Source organism: Triticum aestivum, chromosome 6A (genome assembly GCF_018294505.1).
Source record: "Triticum aestivum cultivar Chinese Spring chromosome 6A, IWGSC CS RefSeq v2.1, whole genome shotgun sequence".
Classification (NCBI taxonomy): Eukaryota; Viridiplantae; Streptophyta; class Magnoliopsida; order Poales; family Poaceae; genus Triticum; species Triticum aestivum.
Genome location: NC_057809.1, coordinates 602013809 through 602037951, shown reverse-complemented (window position 1 = coordinate 602037951; position 24143 = coordinate 602013809). Strand labels below are relative to the sequence as shown.

The 24143-nt window shown below is 54.2% G+C and overlaps 1 pseudogene; it reads right to left on the bottom strand.

The window, feature by feature from the left end:
• Positions 1–6239: 6239 nt before the first annotated feature.
• LOC123129790 (protein ATAF2-like) lies at positions 6240–20260 on the bottom strand (annotated as a pseudogene).
• Positions 20261–24143: the final 3883 nt, after the last annotated feature.

Here is a 24143-nt window from a genome sequence, read left to right as displayed (position 1 = left end):
AAAGCAAGGCCTAGACCTCAGAGGAAGTGGGAGAAGAACACGACGCTCTCGTTGGGTTTGGGGGAAGGGACGACCTGCCCCCGGGAAGGCAGCCGATGCAAAATCTCGGCGGTCAGATATCTGGCCTCCCTCAACTTTTTGATGTCTTCTTCCATGACGGAGGAAGACACCCATCGGCCTTGATGGCTAGATCTGGACATGACTGAAGGTTCGGAGCACCTGACCTGGACCTTGGGCGTTTGAGCTTGAGGTGGGGGAAGGATTCGATTGAACATGGGAGGGAAAAGTAGAAAGCCTTGTCCCTTTATAAAGAGGGTGAATATCAAGCGTCCTCTCCGTGTCCGTTTGGACTTGCCTATAATCTAGAAGTCCCAGAAGCGGTTGGGTTACCCACGCCCATATTGATGAGAATCCCGGAATAAGGGGACACGATCTCTGCTTTGACAAGACGTGCCAAGGAAACCGCCTCTCATAATGCGCTGAGGTGGGATAATGAAGCGACTCGGATAAAGGCTTGGCTGTGGTGTGTCGCACTACGGAATACATCAGCAGATTAGAATTGTGTAAATGTTGTTCTCTCTATGGCAATATGTGGAAACTTATTTTGCAGAGCCGGACACTATCTTTGTGTTCAAAATCTTCTATGAAGTACTTGGAGGAGGAACCCGCCTTGCAATGCCGAAGACAAATTGCGCGCCGGACTCATCGTCATTGAAGCCTGGTTCAGGGGCTACAGAGGGAGTCCTGGATTAGGGGGTGTCCGGATGGCCGGACTAAACCTTCAGCCGGACTCCTGGACTATGAAGATACAAGATTGAAGACTTCGTCCCGTGTCCGAAAGGAACTTTCCTTGCCGTGGAAGGCAAGCTTGGCGATACGGATATACAGATCTCCTACCATTGTAACCGACTTTGTGTAACCCTAACCCTCTCTGATGTCTATATAAACCGGAGGGTTTTAGTCCGTAGGACAACATACAGATCAACAATCATAACATAGGCTAGCTTCTAGGGTTTAGCCTCTCCGATCTCATGGTAGATCTACTCTTGTACTACCCATATCATCAATATTAATCAAGCAGGACGTAGGGTTTTACCTCCATCAAGAGGGCCCGAACCTGGGTAAAACTTCGTGTCCCTTGCCTCCTGTTACCATCCGGCCTAGACGCACAGTTCGGGACCCCCTACCCAAGATTCGCCGGTTTTGACATCGACAGACGTCAAAACTGCATTCCTGAATGGATTTATGGAAGAAGAGTTGTATATTATGCAACCAGAAGGTTTTGTCGATCCAAAGGGAGCTAACAAAGTGTGCAAGCTCCAGCGATCCATTTATGGACTGGTGCAAGCCTCTCGGAGTTGGAATAAATGCTTTGATAGTGTGATCAAAGCATTTGGTTTTGTACAGACTTTTGGAGAAGCCTGTATTTATAAGAAAGTGAGTGGGAGCTCTGTAGCATTTCTGATATTATATGTAGATGACATATTACTAATCGGAAATGATATAGAATTTCTGGATAGCATAAAGGGATACTTGAATAAGAGTTTTTCGATGAAAGACCTCGGTGAAGCTGCTTACATATTGGGCATTAAAATCTATAGAGATAGATCAAGACGCTTAATTGGACTTTCACAAAGCACATACCTTGACAAAGTTTTGAAGAAGTTCAAAACGGATCAAGCAAAGAAAGGATTCTTGTCTTTGTTACAAGGTGTGAAATTGAGTAAGACTCAATGCCCGACCAATGCAGAAGATAGAGAGAAAATGAAAGATGTTCCCTATGCTTCAGCCATAGGCTCTATCATGTATGCAATGCTGTGTACCAGACCTGATGTGTGTCTTGCTATAAGTCTAGCAGGGAGGTACCAAAGTAATCCAGGAGTGGATCACTGGACAGCGGTCAAGAACATCCTGAAATACCTGAAAAGGACTAAGGATATGTTTCTCATATATGGAGGTGACAAAGAGCTCATCATAAATGGTTACGTAGATGCAAGCTTTGACACTGATCCGGACGATTCTAAATCGCAAACCAGTTACGTGTTTACATTAAATGGTGGAGCTGTCAGTTGGTGCAGTTCTAAACAAAGCGTTGTGGCAGGATCTACATGTGAAGCAGAGTACATAGCTGCTTCGGAAGCAGCAAATGAAGGAGTCTGGATGAAGGAGTTCATATCCGATCTAGGTGTCATACCTAGTGCATCGGGTCCAATGAAAATCTTTTGTGACAATACTGGTGCAATTGCCTTGGCAAAGGAATCCAGATTTCACAAGAGAACCAAGCACATCAAGAGACGCTTCTATTCCATCCGGGATCTAGTCCAGGTGGGAGACATAGAGATTTGCAAGATACATACGGATCTGAATGTTACAGACCCATTGACTAAGCCTCTTCCACGAACAAAACATGATCAACACCAAAGCTCCATGGGTGTTAGAATCATTACTATGTAATCCAGATTATTGACTCTAGTGCAAGTGGGAGACTGAAGGAAATATGCCCTAGAGGCAATAATAATGTTATTATTTTATTTCCTTATATCATGATAAATGTTTATTATTCATGCTAGAATTGTATTATCCGGAAACATAATACTTGTGTGAATACATAGACAAACTAAACGTCACAAGTATGCCTCTACTTGACTAGCTCATTAATCAAAGATGGTTATGTTTCCTAACCATAGACATGTGTTGTCATTTGATTAACGGGATCACATTATTAGGAGAATGATGTGATTGACATGACCCATTCCATTAGCTTAGCACCCGACCGTTTAGTATGTTGCTATTGCTTTCTTCATGACTTATACATGTTCCTATGACTATGAGATTATGCAACTCCCGTTTGTCGGAGGAACAATTTGTGTGCTACCAAACGTCACAACGTAACTGGGTGATTATAAAGGTGCTCTACAGGTGTCCCCAAAGGTACATGTTGGGTTGGCGTATTTCGAGATTAGGATTTGTCACTCCGATTGTCGGAGAGGTATCTCTGGGCCCTCTCGGTAATGCACATCACCTAAGCCTTGCAAGCAATGCAACTAATGAGTTAGTTGCGAGATGATGTATTATGGAACGAGTAAAGAGACTTGCCGGCAACGAGATTGAACTAGGTATTGAGATACCGACGATCGAATCTCGGGCAAGTAACATACCGATGACAAAGGGAACAACGTATGTTGTTATGCGGTCTGACCGATAAAAGATCTTCGTAGAATATGTGGGAGCCAATATGAACATCCAGGTTCCGCTATTGGTTATTGACCGGAGACGTGTCTCGGTCATGTCTACATTGTTCTCGAACCCGTAGGGTCCGCACGCTTAAGGTTTCGATGACAGTTATATTATGAGTTTATTCGTTTTGATGTACCGAAGTTAGTTCGGAGTCCCGGATATGATGAGGAGTCTCGAAATGGTCGAGACATAAAGATTGATATATTGGACGACTATATTCAGACACCGGAAGTGTTCTGGGAAAGTTTCGGATAAAACCGGAGTACCGGGGGGTTTCCGGAACCCCCCCGGGGGTTAATGGGCCTCATGGGCCTAAAGTGGAGAAGAGGAGGGGCGGCCAGGGCAGGCCGCGCGCCCCCTCCCCATCTAGTCCAAATTGGACAAGGAGGGAGGGGCGGCGCCCACCCTTTCCTTCCTCTCCTCTCTCCCTTCCTTCCCCCTCTCCTACTTGGACAAGGAAAAGGAGGGAGTCCAACTCCCGGTAGGAGTAGGACTCCTCCCTGGCGCGCCTCCTCCCGGCCGGCCGCCCCTCCCCCTTGCTCCTTTATATACGGGGGCAGGGGGCACCTCTAGACACAACAATTGATCCTTGAGATCTCTTAGCCGTGTGCGGTGCCCCCCTCCACCATAATCCTCGATAATATTGTAGCGGTGCTTAGGTGAAGCCCTGCGGCAGTAGAACATCAAGATCGTCACCACGCGGTCGTGCTGACGGAACTCTTCCCCGACACTTTGCTGGATCGGAGTCCGGGGATCGTCATCAAGCTGAACGTGTGCTAGAACTCGGAGGTGCCGTAGTTTTGGTGCTTGATCAGTCGGGCCGTGAAGACGTACGACTACATCAACTGCGTTGTTATAACGCTTCTGCTTTCAGTCTACAAGGGTACGTGGACAACACTCTCCCCTCTTGTTGTCATGCATCACCACGATCTTGCGTGTGCGCAGGAATTTTTTTGAAATTACTACGTTCCCCAACAGTTATATGCCTACAAAATGTACCATCGGAAACTTCTTTCCCATATAAATATAATGGTATACTTTTTCCACACAATATATACTTTGTTGTTCAAATCGAGGCTTTCTACCTATCGTCAGTCCTGCACCAATGACTAGGCTAGAAAAGGTACATCCTTTTGATGTTCTTATCTTGGCATGATGCAAGGCAAAACCAAAAGGGAGAGGTTATATTATTGGCCATATTTACTTTGGTTATTAGTTGAGCACATCTGGAGCATCTTTCCGTTGTTGCCTGCCTTTGCATTGTTAAGATGCTAGAGGAGACTAACCGTGCTACCGATGATAACACGCTTCTTGCTTTGGGTTTGTTTACTTGCCACATATGGCATCATAATTAGATGCATTAGTATTTTATTGCTGCCAAATGTCGTCGGTACTAATTCTGAATTATTTCAGTCCAGTTCGAGGTTGGCTGCAGCCACGACATCGACGTCATCCATAACAATCGTGGATCCTTCGACATCTGGATTGACCGCTGCTCCGTCGTCGACTACGACGACGGGCTCATCGACGTCATGCGCCAGAGCATCTACATTGCTTGTCTCCAGGCCGTTCCCTTTTCTGTTATTTGTCCCTGCTACTAAGTCACTCACATGCTTGGTTTCTCTCAACAAGTATCGTTGATTAGATGGGACCACTGTGTTGTCTGATGAAAATAAACGTGTGTGTATGTGATTGCATTTTTTACATGATTGATATATAATGGTTGCTCCAATGTACACTGGGTATGCACGTATTCTCCACGAACTTAGAATTGGCACTCTCTTTTAGACCAGCTCTTCATTCTTGTATTTAAGTTGGTACTAAATCTGGAAGAGGTTTATTGTAGGTTGATGTCTTTTCCATCTCATATTTTCATCCATGTAATACGAACAAATGCACATGATAAAGAGGAGAATCTTTTCATGAGCTTCACCAGCCATTGTACAGAATATACAATGCTGTTTTCTTATGCATTTTAATTACATTTACAGCTGTAAGTTTGTGACGATACAAACGGAAGTTGCATACAGAGTTTCTCATATATACTATTGTTCTATCCATGCTTAACATATAAAAATTTCTGTTCTGTTCATACTACTTAACAGTCAGCAGTTTAGTCATCTTACAAAAGTAGACTGTACATACTCAAATCATCAACTAGACACCAGAAATATTGACTTCTCTTTGCTCTTTCATCAGCCATTTTACTTCAGCATTCATAAGTTTGGGTCCTCAAGACATGTAGTCAATAACAGTACTTTGCTATCACCATTAATATCATTAATATCCATAGAACACGCTCTTATCTTCCATATCACACAACAATTTCTGTCCATGTAAATAACTTGCTTTCTTCTACCAGTATTTTCAGTTTAACTATACTGAAGAGAACCTACTGGACTACATTGATCCAAACAATGATATACACTCATGGTCAGACTTGCAGATGGCAATCTACTCGCTGAATGTCGCATCATGCTAGGAACTGATAAGAGGGCCACTATAACCACCAACTGGTCTGAGTTTTGCTGCTGCGCCAACATTCGCAAAGGAGACATTTGTGCATTTCATTTCAGGATCACTTCAATGTGCCGCTTTGTTGTCACCGTGCACTGCCTCTGGATGCACCATAGAAGACGTTGCCGCCCCTGTGTCAATATAATCTAATATAATGTACCACTAAGCACTCCTAATTATGCTATATACTGTGATAATCTATGGTTTACTTTTGGGCCCTCTTATCACATGCTTTTCAAGATGCTAAACCTATGTTGTTGCTTATGTTAAGTGCACTATTGTCAGTCAGATGTTTCATGTTCAGATCCATAATGGGCTTTCTTTGTAGAGTATATATTTTCTATTTCGGCTGCTAAGTTTCTTAATTAAAGCATTCATCCCAAACGCTAATTAGAATAGAAAAGAGTGTTAAAGGGGCGAATACAACCAAGCACCGCCCAACTCCCCCTCAAGAGGCGCGCCACGGGCGCGCCCCAACACCTAGTCTACATCAAGATGTTGTAGTTGTAGTGCTCCTCCTGCACCTTTAGCCCTAGGTCCATCAGCACCGCGCCATAGTGAACCCCGGCACCCTCTCTCAAACCCGCCATTGCACTGCCACCGCCCTGGCGTTGCTGGCTGAAGTCGAGGATTATGTCGTAGCTCAGTAGTTGGGGAGGGGAACAACGCCGTTGGTGAGTGATGGTACTGAACTGGATCATGGCAGGCCAAGGAGATGACATAGTTGGATCCGGTCACAGTAGCAACGCTGCGAGCCATGCTACCGATGATCGCATGTTCGTCGTCAATGGCATACTCCTAGTCGGCTTTCTTCTTATGGAAAACTCTGCACAGCACCCAGTCCTCCTGCAAAAACAAAATTCAAATGAAAACATGCATATTGGGACAGCTTATGAATTAAAAACTCATAAAACATCAGATCTCTGTTGTATGAGCTTGGCAATTGAACACGCCTTGGGTGGGGAGTGAGGGTTCTCTATGCAAAACTCGTGCATGACCCAGCAGGTCTTGGTGCCGTTTTAAGGGGGGCATGGTAGAAGACGAGAGTCTTGCGCAGCCGGGTATAAAACCCCCTCCCAATGCACTGATCAAGAGCGTCGGTATGAGCCGAGCCTAGGAGCCAGAGATGAAGTAGTTTCCGTCGAGACCATGGTATGCGATCGGTCGGCTGTGAGAGAGCTCCTCTGGGTAAGCTGTTGAGTGTTGCCGCGTCCGGGTATGTGCCTAGTAAAGTGAGGTCGTTCATGCGGCCGAGGCGCCGTTCATGCGACGGAGGTGTTTGTGCGCCGGAAAAATTATGTGCTTCATCTTCCACCTTTATTTATGTGAGTGGGAGAAAGAGCTGGTATCGGGTAGCCGGACCTAGTGGCACGGTTCGTGCGCAATCCTGTCGCCTACTTGCGGTCGCTGTCGGTGTACAAAAAGAGGGATACACTTTTTGTATCCCTATAACTGTGCACGGGCAGTCTGAGCCACGGGCACCACCACACTGAGCAAGGTAAGGGAGGTGAGCCAAGGTAAGGCCGAAGCTCAAGAGAAGTAGAACGACGCCAAGACCAAGACCACAAAGAGCAAAGGGGACGAAGCGGACCCCCTAGGCAAGATCCTTGCCGGGAGGCGGTTTTAGCAAACCCTGCAAGACCCTTGCCGTGGCAGCTCGCCCCACACCTGCGGAGTGAGTCACCCTTGAGTCCACTGCCCCCATGGGGCAAGGATTCGGGAGACATCCCCGTGGTGGCATGCAGATCTTTGTGAAGACATTCGAGATCAGATACACCCTTCAGAAGATGATGATCCTTGGTGGGATCCCAGCCAAGGAGGACCACAAGGCCCCCGGCAAGAGCCTTGCCGGGGATGACAGCAGGCGCCACGGCAAGACCCTTGCCGGGGCCCCGGCAAGGCCCTTGCCAAGAACACCCGTTAGGGCCACCATCAGGCCCACGCCAGTCAAACCTCCACCGCCGTTCGCATGCAGCTGCCGACCCAACCAGCTAAGCAGGCACCTGCGTGGCGGCATGCAGATCTTCGTGGAGACCCACCACTGCGCCACCTCAGCTGCCTGCCTGCCTACATGGCACCGCGGGCGCCGCTGGCCAGGGCGCGTGTCGACGCGAGAGGGAGCGGCGACGGACGAGACAGGGCTCTCCCCCGTCCCCGATAAAGCAAGGACACCTGGGCAAGACGCATTAAATGCGCCTTGTCATGTAATGCGAGGGATAACCTCACATCACTGTTCCCTTTCCACCTCCTGGTGCTACTGTGGCAACCCCTTTCCTATAAAAGGAGGCCCGAGGCGACCAGGAGGAGGATTCGGCTTTTTGGAGCTCCTCACGCCCCATAGCTAGCTCAAGAACACAGATATACAATCCACCAAAGCAGGAGTAGGGTTTTACGCATCCCCGCGGCCCGAACCTGGATAAACGAACCGTGTGCTATCTGTTTGATCCGCTCTTCTCACGACCCCGCGCCCCGCAACCGTAGTAGGGATTCTTGTGATCCCATAGGTGTCGTTCCCACCGACATCTTTGGCGCGCCAGGTAGGGGGCGCAGTTGTGAGAATCGGCTTTAGCAGTTAGTTCGACGCTTCTTCATCGTCATGGCGCCCAAGAAGAAGACGACGGTGGCGGTTGGCCCGTCGGAAGCCGGACATCCCGTCCCGACGCGGGCGAGCAGCGGACCGGTCGCAGAAAGGACCCGGGGCGCCGTTCGCGAACACCAACACCGTCCCAGCAGCCGGAGTTTGGGAGGCGGCGATGTTCGTGCGCCTGGTAACGGGCCGCACGCCGCCAAATCCAAAGACGGAGCCAGGCCCTCCGCGGGTGGCGCGGGGCCTTCCAAGATCGCTACCGCCCCGCCCGAAGGCGATGCGAGGGCCTCCAAGACTCCCACGCCGGCGCCGACGGCGCGCTCCTCTCAAGCGGCGCGCGACGAACGGCGCAACCACGCTGAAGACCCCGGACGTTGCCGCGGGAAGAGCCCCTAGCGCCACTCCCGGGAGGTAGAAGACCTGCCCGCTCGCCGAGGCGCTGGTGAAGATGGCATGCAACCGCGGGGTCGTGATAGAGCTCCTTCTGACATGGTCAGAAGTCGAAGCGCGTCGCGATCCGTGAAGGTTTCGCTGCCACCAACGCCAGCAGAAGCCCTGGCGCGCGCGCAGTTGCTCCTCGATTTTCCTCCCACTATGGGGAAACTCGACGAATGGAGAGCCACTATCCGAAGCCTTGTTGCGGTGGCCAACAAAGACGAACCGAGTCCGGTGGAGCCCCCGGGTCGATGCTCCGACGGAGTCCCACGCACCAGTGGCAGGAAAGCCGGCGGCGCCGCGACCACGGTGCACTCGCCTCCTCCTCGCCCGGTACCGCGGACGCCAGCCCGTCGCGACGTTGCGGGCGACGAAATCTCCATAGCGTCGTCCGACCCGCGGACCCACTGTGACCAGCGCCAAGTCCTTCGGGAACGAGAACATGAAGACGCTCGAACCACTATCGAGCGCCGGCGCGGAGCGCGCCACCAGTCAGACAGGCGAGCAGGGCCTGCTGTGAACCACCCGGCACCGGAGAGCCCTGGAGGCCTACCTTACGAGGTAGGCTGTCCGGCTTTTACCCGTGAGCTGCGGCAGTTCCAGTGGCCCACTCACCGCACCTTCAAACCTGACGTGGGCGAAAAGTACAGCGGCAAGACCCACCCGTCCGAGTTCCTCAGCATCTACACCATTGCGATGCAAGCTGCCGGAGCCCGCGACGATAAGGTGCTTGCGAATTACTTTCCGTTGGCTCTTAAACCCAACGCCATGTCATGGTTGATGCACTTGCCGGTAGACTCTATTTCCTCCTGGTCGGATTTGTGCCATGAGTTTGTGGGCGCCTTTACTGGAGGCCACCAAGCCCATGGCCAAGCGAGCGACCTGCACGTCATTCCCCAGAAGGGAGGCGAGAGTCTCCGCAAGTATATACAGAGGTTCAGCCGGATACAGTACAATATCCCTGATGTTCACCCTGCCGCCATCATCAGCGCGTTCCATCAGAACGTGCGTAACCGCAAGATGCGCGAAGAGCTGGCAATGAACAAGGTGAAAGATGTAGCAGAACTCTATGTTCTTGCTGACAGATGTGCCCGGGCTGAAGAGGGAAGGAAGTACCCCGGCGAAGACGCCGGCGTGGAAACCGACTCCTCAGATGAAGATACTGCCGCCCCGGCGAAGAAGGGCCGGCGCCGCAACAGGAAGCGCAAAGGTAAAGCCGTGCTTGCCGTCGAGGGATCTGGTGACACCGGCTCCACCAAGAAAACCAAGGCAGATGACCCCGGCAAGGAAATTGCCGGATGTGTCGCCTGCCGGGCCTTGGCGGTTGCCGAGAAGCCAGGGAACTCCGACAAGCGATACTGCAAGATCCATCGCACCAAAGGCCATGCTCTCCAAGACTGCCGACAGGTTGAGCTCCTCGCTGAGAAGCAGAGGGCTGAATATGAGAGGCGGGACAAGGAGAAGGGCCAAGACGGTGCTGAGGGGTCCGGCAAGAAGCGTGACGGCCAGGCGGGCCGTCGCGGCAAGGATAAACAACAGGAGAGGCCCGCCCGGGGCCGTGACAAAAAGCCAGAAGACGACGATCACGAAGAGGACGACGAATCCGGCGACCAAGAGTTTCAGAAAGCTACAGAGGCCATGTGCATCGACGGCGGCGCCTCGCTGCATACTTCTCACCGCCAGCTTAAACAGTGGGCGCGAGAGATTACAGCGGCAGAGCCGTCGTTTGATGCCCAAAGGCCGCTGAAGTGGTCCAGCACACCTATCATTTTTGACACTGAGGATCACCCTGATCGCACTACTGCGGTCGGGTGCTTGCCATTGTTGGTTTCACCAACAATACGCAACCTCAAGGTGACAAAGATGCTAGTCGATGGCGGGGCCGGTCTGAACTTGATCTCGCCTGCCGTGATCGAGAAACTGCAGATTCCTGATGGAGACCTCGAGGAGACGGGCACGTTTCAGGGGGTCAACCCGGGAAGAAGCCAACCTAAGGGAAAGGTCACGCTGCCCGTGACTTTTGGAAGCGATCTGAACTACAGGACGGAGAGGATCGTGTTTGATGTTGCCAAGATCCCCTTGCCCTACAACGGGATCCTTGGCCGCCCAGCGCTGGCCAAGTTCATGGCGGCGTCACACTACGCCTACAACACCCTGAAGATGCCAGGACCTGTGACGATCATCACCATCCCCTCCGATAAGAAAGATGCGCTGATTTGCGCTGACCAACTATACCAGCAAGCAGTTGCAGCAGCTGCCGCCACTAGGGCACTTGCTCCTGCCGCTGGGACCCCGGGAGGGAAGAAGAAGAAGAAGACCGGTGAGACCTCGGACACCCACTCCGGCAAGCGCACCTCTTCGGAGTGTAGCGCTCCCGTCGAGGACGTGCCAGAGAGCTCCACCGGCGGAAACAAGAAGCCCAGGGCCATACCGCCGGGAACCAAGAAGGTTTCTGTCAATGAGGACGGCACGGGAGGGGCTTTCACCATAAGCTCCACCCTTGACGACAAATAGGAAGACGCGCTCGTCACCTTCCTGCGGGCGAATGTCGATGTGTTTGCATGGCAAGCTTCTGACATCCCCGGCGTTCCCAGGGAGGTGATTGAGCACCACCTTGCTGTCTGTCCTCATGCGCGGCCCGTCAAGCAGAAGGTCAGAAAGCAAGCTTTGGAACGACAAGAGTTCATCACAGAGGAGATCCGGAAACTGGAAGCAGCGGGTTTGGTAAGAGGAGTGCTCCATCCAACGTGGTTGGCCAATCCGGTCGTAGTGCGCAAGGCTAATGGGAAGTGGAGGCTGTGTATTGATTACACAGATATCAATAAGGCTTGTCCTAAGGACCCCTTCCCGTTGCCGCGCATCGACCAGATTGTTGACTCCACAGCTGGGTGTGATTTGTTGTCATTCCTCGATGCCTACTCCGGCTACCACCAGATCTTCATGACAAGAGAAGACGAAGAGAAAACAACATTCATCACCCCATGTGGTACGTATTGTTTCATGCGGATGCCTTTCGGGTTGAAGAGTGCTGGTTCGACGTTTGCAAGGGCGGTCCAGATTGGTTTTGAACCCCAGCTCCATAGAAATATGGAAGCTTATATGGATGACATAGTGGTCAAAACCAAGGACAGGGCAACCCTCATACCGGATTTGCAAGAAACATTTGCAAACCTGCGCAAGATCAATCTCAAGCTGAACCCTGAGAAGTGCGTCTTTGGCGTCCCGTCCGGCAAGCTTCTCGGGTTCTTTGTGTCACAGCGTGGGATAGAGGCCAATCCGGACAAGATCAAAGCTATAGAGCAGATTGAAGCACCCAAGCGAATCAAGGATGTGCGTCGGCTTGCTGGTTGCGTCGCCGCCATGGGCAGATTCATTTCCAAGTCTGCCGAGCGCGCCCTTCCCTTTTTCAAGATCCTGAAAAAGGCGGGCCCGATGGAGTGGACGCCAGAAGCCGAAGCAGCATTGCAAGATTTGAAGAAGTACCTCTCCTCCGCGCCAATACTAGTTGCGCCTAGGCCACAGGAGTCGTTGCTGCTATACCTGGCGGCAACGAACCAGGTGGTCAGCGCCGCACTAGTGGCGCAGAGAGAGGTTGACGACGAGGTAATGGCAGCGACAGAGCCCGACACCACCAATGCAGAGACGACACAGCCAGTTGAAGTGCCGCCGAAGAAGAAAATGATGCAGCACCCGGTCTACTTTGTTAGTTCCCTCCTGCAGGGGGCTAGATCAAGGTACTCCGGCGTGCAGAAACTGCTCTTCGGCCTTCTTATGGCCTCGAGGAAGCTGCGTCACTACTTCCAGGCACACGAGATCACTGTCGTCACTCGCCTCCCTCTGCAACGGATATTGCACAATCCAGATGCAACGGGAAGAATTGTGGAATGGGCACTGGAGCTGTCCAGCTTTGGCCTCAAGTTTGAAAGTACTTCGACGATTCAGAGCCGAGTCCTGGCGGAGTTCATTGCAGAATGGACCGCAACGCCTGACGAAGAAGCCCAAGAGACTGCTCTCCCCGGCAAGGAGGCAAGTTGCAGTTGGATCATGTACTTTGATGGAGCTTTCTCCTTACACGGCGCCGGGGCTGGCGTACTGCTTGTCGCGCCCACCGGAGAGCACCTCAAGTACGTGATCCAGATGCACTTCCCCAGGGAGGTGTCAACAAACAATACGGCAGAGTACGAAGGGCTGCTTGCCGGTCTTAGGATCGCGGCGGACCTCGGAATCAAGAAGCTCATCGTCAGGGGCGACTCGCAGCTCGTCGTCAAGCAAGTCAACAAGGACTACCAGAGCCCGTTGATGAAGGCCTACGTCGATGAAGTGAGAAAGCTGGAAGAGCGTTTCGACGGTATACAGGCTGAATACGTTCCCCGAGCGGAGAACGATATCGCTGATTACCTGTCAAAACACGCTGGCCTCAAGCTACCTGTGGAACCAGGTACCTTTGTGCTCCAGCTAACTCAGCCATCCGTTGATCCATCAACAGAGCAGAACAAGAGGAGGAAATCAGGACCCGGCAAGTACTTTCCCGCCGAGCTCCCCGGAGCCGCCGGCAAGGATGTTGCCAGGGACACTGAGCCCGCCACGGGACGGCTAGCTCCGGCGGAGCGTCAAGCTCTTGCCGTCGAGACAGCAGCTCCTATAGCGGAGGAAATGCCTTTAGTCCTCACCGTCGAGCCCCAAGCTCTAGCGTGGGCACAACATACCGTCCGATTCCTCCAAACAGGGGAACTTCCTGAAGAGCGGGAAGAAGCGGAAAAAGTAGCCCGTCGCTCTACCATGTACCAGTTCGTCGATGACGTCCTGTACAGAAAGAGGCCGAACGGTGTGAAATTGAAGTGTATCCCTCGGGAGGAAGGACTGGAGCTGTTGGCGGAGATACACGGAGGCATATGTGGGTCCCACATCGGGTCAAGGGCCCTTGCCGGCAAGGCATTTCGGCAAGGCTTCTTCTGGCCCACCGCCCTCCAGGATGCGACGACACTAGTCACCAGGTGTGAAGCGTGTCGGTTCCATTCAAAGAAGCTTCATCAGCCAGCTCAAGCCCTTCAAACCATTCCTCTCTCCTGGCCCTTCTCGGTCTGGGGGCTCGACATACTGGGCCCTTTCCCCCGCGCTGTCGGGGGCTTTGAGTACTTGTATGTTGCAATCGACAAGTTCACAAAGTGGCCGGAGGTGGAGGCAGTGAGGAAGGTCACAGCTCAGTCAGCCGTCAAGTTCTTCAAGGGACTAGTGTGCCGTTTTGGTGTACCCAACAGGGTCATCACCGACAACGGCACACAGTTCACAAGCCGCACCTTCATGCAATATATCCAAGACCTCGGCAGCAAAGTCTGTTTCGCTTCCGTTGCTCACCCACGAAGCAATGGTCAAGCTGAGAGGGCAAACGCTGAAGTACTGCGAGGCTTAAGGACCAAGACCTTTGACAGGCTGCACAAGAGTGGAAGGCGCTGGATTGATGAGTTGCCGACGGTTCTTTGGTCGATCAGGACGACGCCAAATCGAGCCACCGGCCAGACACCTTTTGCCCTGGTATACGGGGCAGAAGCAGTTCTCCCCACTGAACTCATATACGGGTCACCTCGAGTGCTCGCTTATGATGAGCTTGAGCAAGAGCAACTGCGGCAAGATGACGCAATGCTCCTTGAGGAAGATCGTCTTCGGGCGGCTGTGAAAGCAGCACGCTACCAGCAAGCCTTGCGCCGCTACCATAGCCGCAAGGTTCATGCCCGAAGCCTTGAGGAAGGCGACCTTGTCCTTCGGCGCGTTCAATCGGCCAAGAATTCCAACAAGTTGACGCCAAAGTGGGAAGGCCCTTATCGGGTAATACGAGTCACCAGGCCCGGCGCAGTCAGCCTGGAGACCGAAGATGCCGTTCCAGTGAGTAACTCCTGGAACATTGAGCATCTTCGCAAGTTTTACCCGTGAGGCGCGGCTTGCCGGGCCCCCCGGCAAGCCACCTTTTGTACAAGCATTGCCGATGATGCATGTAACCCTTTGTACAAAGCCAGGCGCAGACCCTAAGCACAAATAAATGAAGCGCTGGCACCCTAAGTTATAGCATGCATGCTAGGTCGAGTCTCGTACTTGGTTAGGGTTGATAGTGCTTAGCGGTGACTAACCCCTAGCTTAGAGGTCGAGTGTGCGTCTCTTTGTCTTTCTTTTGTCCTCTTTGGTTCACAGGACACACGGATATCCGTGCCGAACCACTTGGGGAGGAAAAGAAGATGAATGGACCAGCATCTAGCCCCCGGCAAGCCAGCATTGCCGGGGGCTGCAAGAGCAAAGATTCACCCACGGCGAACCAGAGTTGCCGGGGGCTGCATCTTTAGATAAGTTCTTCATCCCTTATCATGCATTCCATTATGGACTGAGGTATGTGAAACCTCGTTTTCCCCTAAACTACCATGCTCCCATAACTCTAGGCCCTAGGGCTCGTTCCTGGGGCCAAGTTTGGTCGTAGTCGCGGCAGCGAAACGATGAAACAAGGAGCCAGAACCCGCCTCATCCCTACCTCTGCCAAAGGCGTGAGGAAGGTCGAGCGAAGTGGGAAGACGGCAAGGCCTGTTGCCGGGCAAGGAAATGTTTATCTTGAAGATATCAAGGATTTACTCCTTGTCGTGGGTTCTACCCACAAACGAATGACCCGGCAAGCATCCCTTTTTCATTAAAAACATTCCACTCAGGTACAGTCCATAGGGAATGAAAAACATGAATGATGGGATTACAAGTTTTAAATTCAGCTAAGGCCCGAAGGCTTACAAACTAAAAAGAGATAAGGTGCCTGTAATCCCTTTCTTGTCCATCTCCTCAGGAGGCAGGTCAAGGAGGCGAAAATGGCAAAAGGGGCGCCTAGGCGAGCTACGGGTGGCAGAAGACACCAAGAGAACATCTCGTTGGTCGTCTGAAGGCTGGATGGTGATGGCGGCGGCGGAAGCAAAGCTCGAAGACGAAGCGGCAGGACGTCAGCACGCGTCGAAGGCATCGGTGCCCGCGTACTCCGACTTGACGGCCTTGCCACCCGCCCTCTTCCTCTTCCGCAGCCTCCCAACGCCAGCCGCCCAAGGAGACGACCCCGGGAAGTTCAGGGAGCCGGCGACGCGGATGATGGGGTCGCCGGTGCCGCATGGAGCGGCACCCGACACCTAATCGGACCCATCATCCTGTCGCCTACTACCCTTGTCCTCGCTGCCGCTGTCCTCCTCGTCACTCCCGCCCGAGGAGGAGTCTTCACTATCAGAAGAGCTCTCCATGCAGCACCTTGCACGGGTCCCAAAGCACCCGAAGACCTTGACGGAGAGAAGGCCACCCTCCATCAGCTTAAAATGGAGAGTGAGCCCCTTCGTCAAGCGGTGGATATGGGCAAACATCTTCCATCCCCGACGGAGATACATCACGTGAGGGGCGGGGAAATCGACGTGGGCCCGCGTGCCACTGATCGCGCAACCCCTCATGTGCAGCCACAACAACTCCGGCAGATCCAGCTCCATCTCCCGCGTGAATGGAGTCGGGAGACGAAGGTGACGGTGAGGCGACCGGCGTAGCCTGACGAAGAACTTGCAAGGGTCATCCCCAACGTGGCCCTCCACAGGGGGAAGAACTGTTGGCGGAGGCGAGGCCGGCGCGCCGCCCCGTCCTCCTCTTCCCCGACCGCCTCGGCCTCGCCCCCTCCCCCTTCCCCTCGCGGCCGGCTCTGCCACCGCGGGTGCGGGAGAAGGAGGGACACATTGTCGAGCGGCGACCCTCGCCGCCACTGTTGAAGGACCAGGATTCCCTTTCTCCATGACGGATGGAAGGGGGGAGCAGAAGCTGAAGGAAGGAGAAGATGAAGGAATGTGGGACGCCATCCCCCCTCCCGCTCTTTATAGAGGAACGGGGTGGGGGCTCGGCCGCCCCGCTCAGCCAATCAAGACGCGAAAGGCGAAGGGAACTGGGACCGACCCGCCGCCCCAGCCCGGGGCGGCCCGGTTTCCCACCTCCACTGTTCACCACCCCAAGCGCATGAGAGCCACGTAGCAGGCGTGCAGGACCGAGGCGACGGGTGATGCGACCTCTCCCCGCCCCGTGATCGTGGGTAGTGGACGCCTTGAAGATCACGCCTCGGCCCTGTTCAGTAAATGGGCTGCGCCTCCACGCCTCCCTCCGTTTATGGGGAAGGCGCAAACCGCCCCCTTTACTACGACATGATGCATGCATGCAGAGCTCAGCCCCACGCATGCCGCCCACGTCACACACGCCTCCCCACGCGCCACCACGCGCGGGAAGCATGGGAAGCGCAGCGCGCAAAGAGACTTACCGCGGTAAAAACCGCCCCGCCTGCCCACGCACCGTTTTTGGGCCTAGACCAACGACGCGATTGCGCTTACGTGTGGCCCAGGCCCGGGGGCTCCTGTCGGTGTACAAAAAGAGGGATACACTTTTTGTACCCCTATAACTGTGCACGGGCAGTCTGAGCCACGGGCACCACCACACTAAGCAAGGCAAGGGAGGTGAGCCAAGGTAAGGACGAAGCTCAAGAGAAGCAGAACGACGCCAAGACCAAGACCACAAAGAGCAAAGGGGACGAAGCGGACCCCCCCGGGAAGATCCTTGCCGGGAGGCAGTTTTAGCAAACCCGGCAAGACCCTTGCCGTGGCAGCTCGCCCCACACCTACGGAGTGAGTCACCCTTGAGTCTACTACCCCCATGGGGCAAGGATTCGGGAGACATCCCCGTGGTGGCATGCAGATCTTTGTGAAGACATTCGAGATCAGATACACCCTTCAGAAGATGATGATCCTTGGCGGGATCCCAGCCAAGGAGGACCACAAGGCCCCGGCAAGAGCCTTGCCGGAGATGACAGCAGGCACCACGGCAAGACCCTTGCCGGGGCCCCGGCAAGGCCCTTGCCAAAAACACCCATTAGGCCACCATCAAGCCCACGCCAGTCAAACCTCCACCGCCGTTTGCATGCAGCTGCCGACCCAACTAGCTGGGCAGGCACCTGCGTGGTGGCATGCAGATCTTCGTGGAGACCCACCACTGCGCCACCTCAGCTGCCTGCCTGCCTACATGGCACCGCGGGCGCCGCTGGCCAGGGCACGTGTCGACGCGAGAGGGAGCGGCGACGGACGAGACAGGGCTCTCCCCCGTCCCCGATAAAGCAAGGACACCTGGGCAAGACGCATTAAATGCACCTTATCATGTAATGCAAGGGATAACCTCGCATCACTGTTCCCTTTCCACCTCCTGGTGCTACTGTGGCACCCCCTTTCCTATAAAAGGAGGCCCGAGGTGACCAGGAGGAGGATTCGGCTTTTTGGAGCTCCTCACGCCCCATAGCTAGCTCAAGAACACAGATATACAATCCACCAAAGTAGGAGTAGGGTTTTACGCATCCCCGCGGCCCGAACCTGGATAAACGAACCGTGTGCTATCTGTTTGATCCACTCTTCTCACGACCCCGCGCCCCGCAACCGTAGTAGGGATTCTTGTGATCCCATAGGTGTCGTTCCCACCGACAGTCGCGGAAGCTGAAGAAGTACCACTCGTTCGTGGTCAGCTTCGCCTCGTCTGCATACCAGCGTGCCCTTTGAATTTAGGTAACAAAATTGAAAACAAACTACGCATATATATGAGGGAGAGGGCGGAAAAATTAAGGCTGATACGAAATGCCACATGCAAGTCAGTTCCTTTGAATCCAAAAAATTACATACTGGACTGCACAGTTGACAGATTATTAATTATAGGAAGTTCATGCTTGCAAGTGTTGGTATTGATCTAAAGGCCCAATGGGCCAAAAACGAAAATAAAAGAACCAGAAATAAGTTACATTGAAAAGGGAAACATGGAGGTCACTGTTGGAGACAAGGGTTTTGGCAATGCTTCACGATGTATTGATCGGTGCATAACGCACGTATATATGGAGTACAAGGTGGGCCACAACCTCAACTATACAAAGACTAGGAGGTGGGCCAGGCTATACAATATACATGCACGAACCATATATTCAACACCCCCCGCAGTCGAAGCGTCGTCGGAGACGCAAAGACTGGATCTGAACTCCTCAAAAATAGAAGTAGGCAGTCCTTTCGTCATGACGTCGGCGAACTGTTGTGCCGTCGGCACGTGGAGGACCCAGATGCGCCCAAGAGCCACCTGCTCACGAACGAAGTGTATATCGAGCTCAATATGCTTCGTTCCACGATGATGGGCCGGGTTAGCGGAGAGGTAGACGACGGAGACGTTGTCGCAATAGACGAGCGTGGCCTTGTGAACATCACAAAGCAACTCCTGAAGCAGCTGACGGAGCCAAGAGTATTCAGCAACGCCGTTAGCCACTGCTCGATACTCAGCCTCAACACTCGAGCGGGACACAGTGGGCTGTCGCTTGGAGGACCAAGAGATCAGGGACGGCCCAAGGTAGGCACAGTACCCCGAGGTGGAGCACCGTGTGTCCGGGCAGCCGGTCCAGTCCGCATCAGAATAGGCGACGAGGTTGGTGGAAGCGGAGGCTGTCAGCGTAAGTCCCAAAGACTGGGTGCCGCGTATGTATCGGAGGATACGCTTCACCAGAGTCCAGTGGGAGTCGCGCGGAGCATGCATGTGGAGACAAACCTGCTGAACAGCATACTACAAGTCGGGGCGCGTCAGGGTCAGGTACTGCAAAGCACCCACAATGGAGCGGTAGAAGGCCGCACCAGAGGCAGGCGAACCCTCAAAAGTGGAAACCTTGGCCTTGGTGTTGACGGGCGTAGGAGCGGGCTTGCAATTAAGCATGCTAGCTCGATCGAGAAGCTCATGGGCGTAGCGCTGCTAGTGCAAGAAGAACCCATCGGGCCGTCGAACCAGCTCAATGCCAAGGAAGTAATGCAGGGGACCCAAGTCCTTCAGGGCAAACTCATCGTGAAGACGACCAGTTAGCCGTTGGAGGAGCGCGACAGTGGATGCCGTCAGAATGATGTCATCGACGTACAACAGCAAGTAGGTCATGTCAACTCCGTGATGATACACGAAAAGGGACGCATCGGAGCGAGTCGATGTAAATCCGAGCGTCTGCAGGAAGGCGGCGATGCGCTGGTACTAGGCCCGAGGTGCCTGCTTCAACCCGTAAAGAGAACGGGAGAGCAAGCACACATGATCTGGATGCGTGGCGTCGACGAAGCCGGTGGGCTGCTCACAGAACACCTGCTCAGCAAGGTGACCGTGCAAGAAGGCGTTGGACACATCCAACTGATGCACAGGCCAAGCGCGAGATACGGCTAGCTAGAGAACGGCGCGGATCGTGCCCGGTTTAACAACCGGGGCAAATGTGTCGGTGAAGTCCACGCCCGTGCGCTGTCGAAAGCCCCGAACCACCCAGCGAGCTTTATAGCGCTCGAGAGTACCGTCTGGACGAGTCTTGTGCCGGAAGACCCACTTGCCCATCATGATGTTGGCACGGGGCGGCCGAGGGACGAGCTGCCAGGTACGGTTCCACTGGAGCGTGTCGAACTCTTCCTGCATCGCAGCGAGCCAATGAGGATCCCGAAGGGCGGCTCAAGCTGACGATGGGAGAGGGGATGGCTCAGATATGGAAGCAGCGAGAAGCTACTAATCGCTGGGGTACTGTGTGCTCGGGCGGAGGGTGCCAGCCCGAGAGCGAGTCATCGGACGGGGCAGCGGGTCCGGAGCAGAGACGGGTGACGACGAATAAGAGCCCACCTCCTCCGAGGCCGCGCGCGAGATGGAGGGTGAGGCCACCGGCGAGGCGGCGGGCGTGGCCGCCGCGGGCGAGGCCGCCGGTGAGGCGACGGGCGGGGCCGCGGGTGCCGAGGGAGGTGCAGCCCCCAGGGCAGCCAACCAGGGAGAAACTCGACCCATGGCGTGGGGGGCATCCTCAAAGCCGGGAGGCGGCCCAAGAGAAGCCCGTGGGTGGCCGCCACCGGGAGTGGGCAAAGCCGTAACATCCGAAGGTACCTACTGGAAAGGAAAAACCATCTCATCAAAGTAAACATGTCGTGAAGTGATCACCCGATGTGAGATAGGATCATAGCAGCGGTAGCCTTTGGTGTTGGGGGGATAGCCGAGAAAGATGCAGGCTACAGACCGAGGTGCGAGCTTGTGAGGGGTAGTGGAAGCGATGCTGGGGTAGCACAGGCAACCGAAAATACGGAGCTCAGCATAGGAAGGTGGAATGCCAAACAAGAGGTGATGAGGTGCAAAGTTCCCGCGAGTGCGACAAGGACGAATGTTGATGAGTAGTGATGCGGTGGCTAGCGCGTCAGGCCAAAAACATGGTGGAACGTTGGCATGAAAGAGGAGGGTGCGAACGCAGTTGTTAAGAGTGCGAAGCATGCGCTCAGCGCGGCCGTTTTGTTGCGAAGTGTATGGGCAAGTGAGACGAAAGATCGTGTCGTGTGTGGCGAGAAGGTTGCGGATCGCAAGGTTATCAAACTCCTTCCCGTTGTCTATTTGCAACGCATGAATGGAACGTCCAAACTGCATGAAGACATAAGAGTAGAAAGTGGTGAGAATGGCAACAGAGTCCGACTTTCGCCGCAACGGGAAGGTCCACACATAGTGCGAAAAATCATCAAGGATGACAAGATAATAAAGATAGCCCGTGTTACTTGCAACAGGAGAGGTCCAAACATCACTATGAATTAACTCAAACAGGTATGATGCGACATGCGAGGAATTGCTAAAAGAAAGACGAACATGTTTGCCGAGACGACAAGCATGACAAGTGTGATCGTCGATCTTATTACACATGAATGAAAAACTCCGAAGAATATGACAAAGGGTGGCGGTGTTGGGATGACCGAGACGGGCGTGCCAGAGGTCCACTCTGGCGGAAAGCACCATGGGTGCAGCGGCAGAGGAAGTGGATGAGTGGACCGGGTAGAGCTTGTCGGGACTGTCACATCGGTGGAGCACCATCGGGTACGGGCATCCTTAACAGAAAAGCCAAACATGTCAAATTCAACGGTAACAGGATTTTCACGTGTAAGAGAACAAACAAAAACAAGATTTTTAATGATGTCAGGAGAGATAAGTATGTTAGAAAGATATGATGGCATGGAGTTAGAAGGAAAAGCAGCATGGCCGACATGAGTAATAGGCATGGAAGAACCGTCACCCATGGTAATGTGAGCGGCGGTGTGAACGGGGTGAGCGGCAAGAAGGTTACCGGGGTTGGCGTCCATGTGAGCCGTGGCTCCGGTGTCCATATACTAGTCGCCACCGCCAGTGTACTGCTGCGGCGTGGGGGCGGTGTGGAGGGCCGCTAGGAGCGTGGGGTCCCAAGGTGCCGGCAGAAGAGCTGGGGCAGACGGCGCCGGCTGAGGCAGTGGCGCCACGTACCGATCGGCCGAGGGCAGCCCGTAGGCCGCGGAGGGGCCGTAGAGCGGCACGGGCTGGTACAGCTAAGGGGCCGCATGAAGCGCCTGATGAGCGGCAGGGCAGGCGCCGAAGAGACCCGGAACGGGGGCACGCGGGATAGGTATGGAGTATGCGTGCACAACCCCAGTCCAGGGGTTCTGGCCGGCCTGCCAGGGCACCGGTGGGTGTTGTTGTTGGTGGTGGCGCGGCGCCCCACCGAGCGCAGCCGGCTGCTGCTACTGTTGCTGCAGCTTGCGGCCGCCTCGGCCACAGCGGCCCCCGCGGCGCTGCTACTGCTGCTCGGCGGGGGGCTGCGGAGCGGCCGACGACTGCTGCGGGTATGGGAACCCGGGTGGCGGCGGCGCTGGGAAGGGACCCAAGGGGGGCCTTGGCGGAGCGATCGGTGGCGCACCGCCGTGGGTACCGGCGGTGAGGGCGGTGTGGGTGGCCTGGGTGCGTGACATCCGCATCCTCCGCTCCTCCAACTTCAGGTATGCAACGATCCTCGGGAACGTTGGGTTGGTGGTGAGGGGGATGTTGGAGGCGGCGTTCCCGAAATCGTCGTTCAGGCCGGCGATGAGGGTGCTGAGGAGGAGCTCATCGGAGACCTTCTCACCAATATCACGGAGCTCGTCAACAAGCTTCTTGAGGCGCATGCAGTAATCACCAACGGACGTGTCGAGCTGCTGGCACCCAAAGAACTCGCCGTGCAAGAAAACCTTGTGTTGGAGCGCGTTGTCGGTGAAGAGGCCGTTGAGCTTGGTCCAAACGACGTGAGCATCATCGTCGGCGGAGACCACCGTGTGGAAGAGGTCCTTCGAGATGGTGGTGTAGAACCAACGGATGAGAGTGGCGTCGATGGACATCCATTCCTCATCGTCCTCCATGAAGCGGGAGTCCACAGAGCCATCGATGTGATCCCGGATGTTGTACTCCGGGAACATGAGGGAGAAGTACGTCTTCCATGCATAGTACATGGAGGTGAGGTGGTCGAGGACGACGGGAAACCGGGTGAGAATGTTGAGATCGCGGATGACGACGGGATCGGGACCTTCGAATGGGTTGGTGCGGCGGCTGCGGGTGGTGCCGGAGGAGCCGGGGGAGGCCATGGGGTTGGCGGCGTCTCGCAGGGAAGCGGCGCGGCCGGATGGCAGCGCTGTAGTGTGGAGGCAGAAGCGGGGGCTGCAGCGCACACGGGGGCGGCGGTCGCGGCGGCGACGACGGCGGGTGGTGGTGGCGGCGATGGTGGGTGGCGTCGGCGGCAGCGGCACATGGGTTAGGGTTAGGATCTTAGGTATGATACCATGTTGGAGACAAGGGTTTTGGCAATGCTTCACGATGTATTGATCGGTGCATAGCGCACGTATATATGGAGTACAAGGTGGGCCACAACCTCAACTATACAAAGACTAGGAGGTGGGCAGGCTATACAATATACATGCACGAACCATATATTCAACAGTCACGAACCAACGTTCGTACCCCTCGATCCCAACTTACGTGCCCTGATCGGGGACACCCTAACCAACTATGGTTTTGGTCCCCTGTCGTCAGCGCATATAAAAAGATGGGGGAGCAGCCGACACCTATGTGAGACTAGTTCTCATACCGTTTACTCCTACTCCTCACATCCCAAAACCCTAACCGATCTGGGGGAGCGCTGCACGACGGGAAGATCATCTCCAAGGTCTGTCCCTGTTCCAGGGCAGTGCCTGTGGCGCCCGGAGGGACGCCGCTACCTGCAGCGAGCACCTACATCAAGCCTGCATCGTGCAGGCATGGGACTTCGCATCGTCGACACCAATGGCTGCTTTCATTGGTGGTAAGAGCCTAATCTATCTCTCTGATTGATGCAATTAGGTGATCTAGTGTCTAGCTTACGATCTGTTAAGTAGGTCCTATGGGATTAATTGTCTAACAGCAAGGTATCCCACTCCAAATCCGAAGAAGCACTTGCAGGAATTGCATATATCTGGCATGTATATAAATACAAATAGTATGACAAGTTGATGAGTTGTACTAGTAC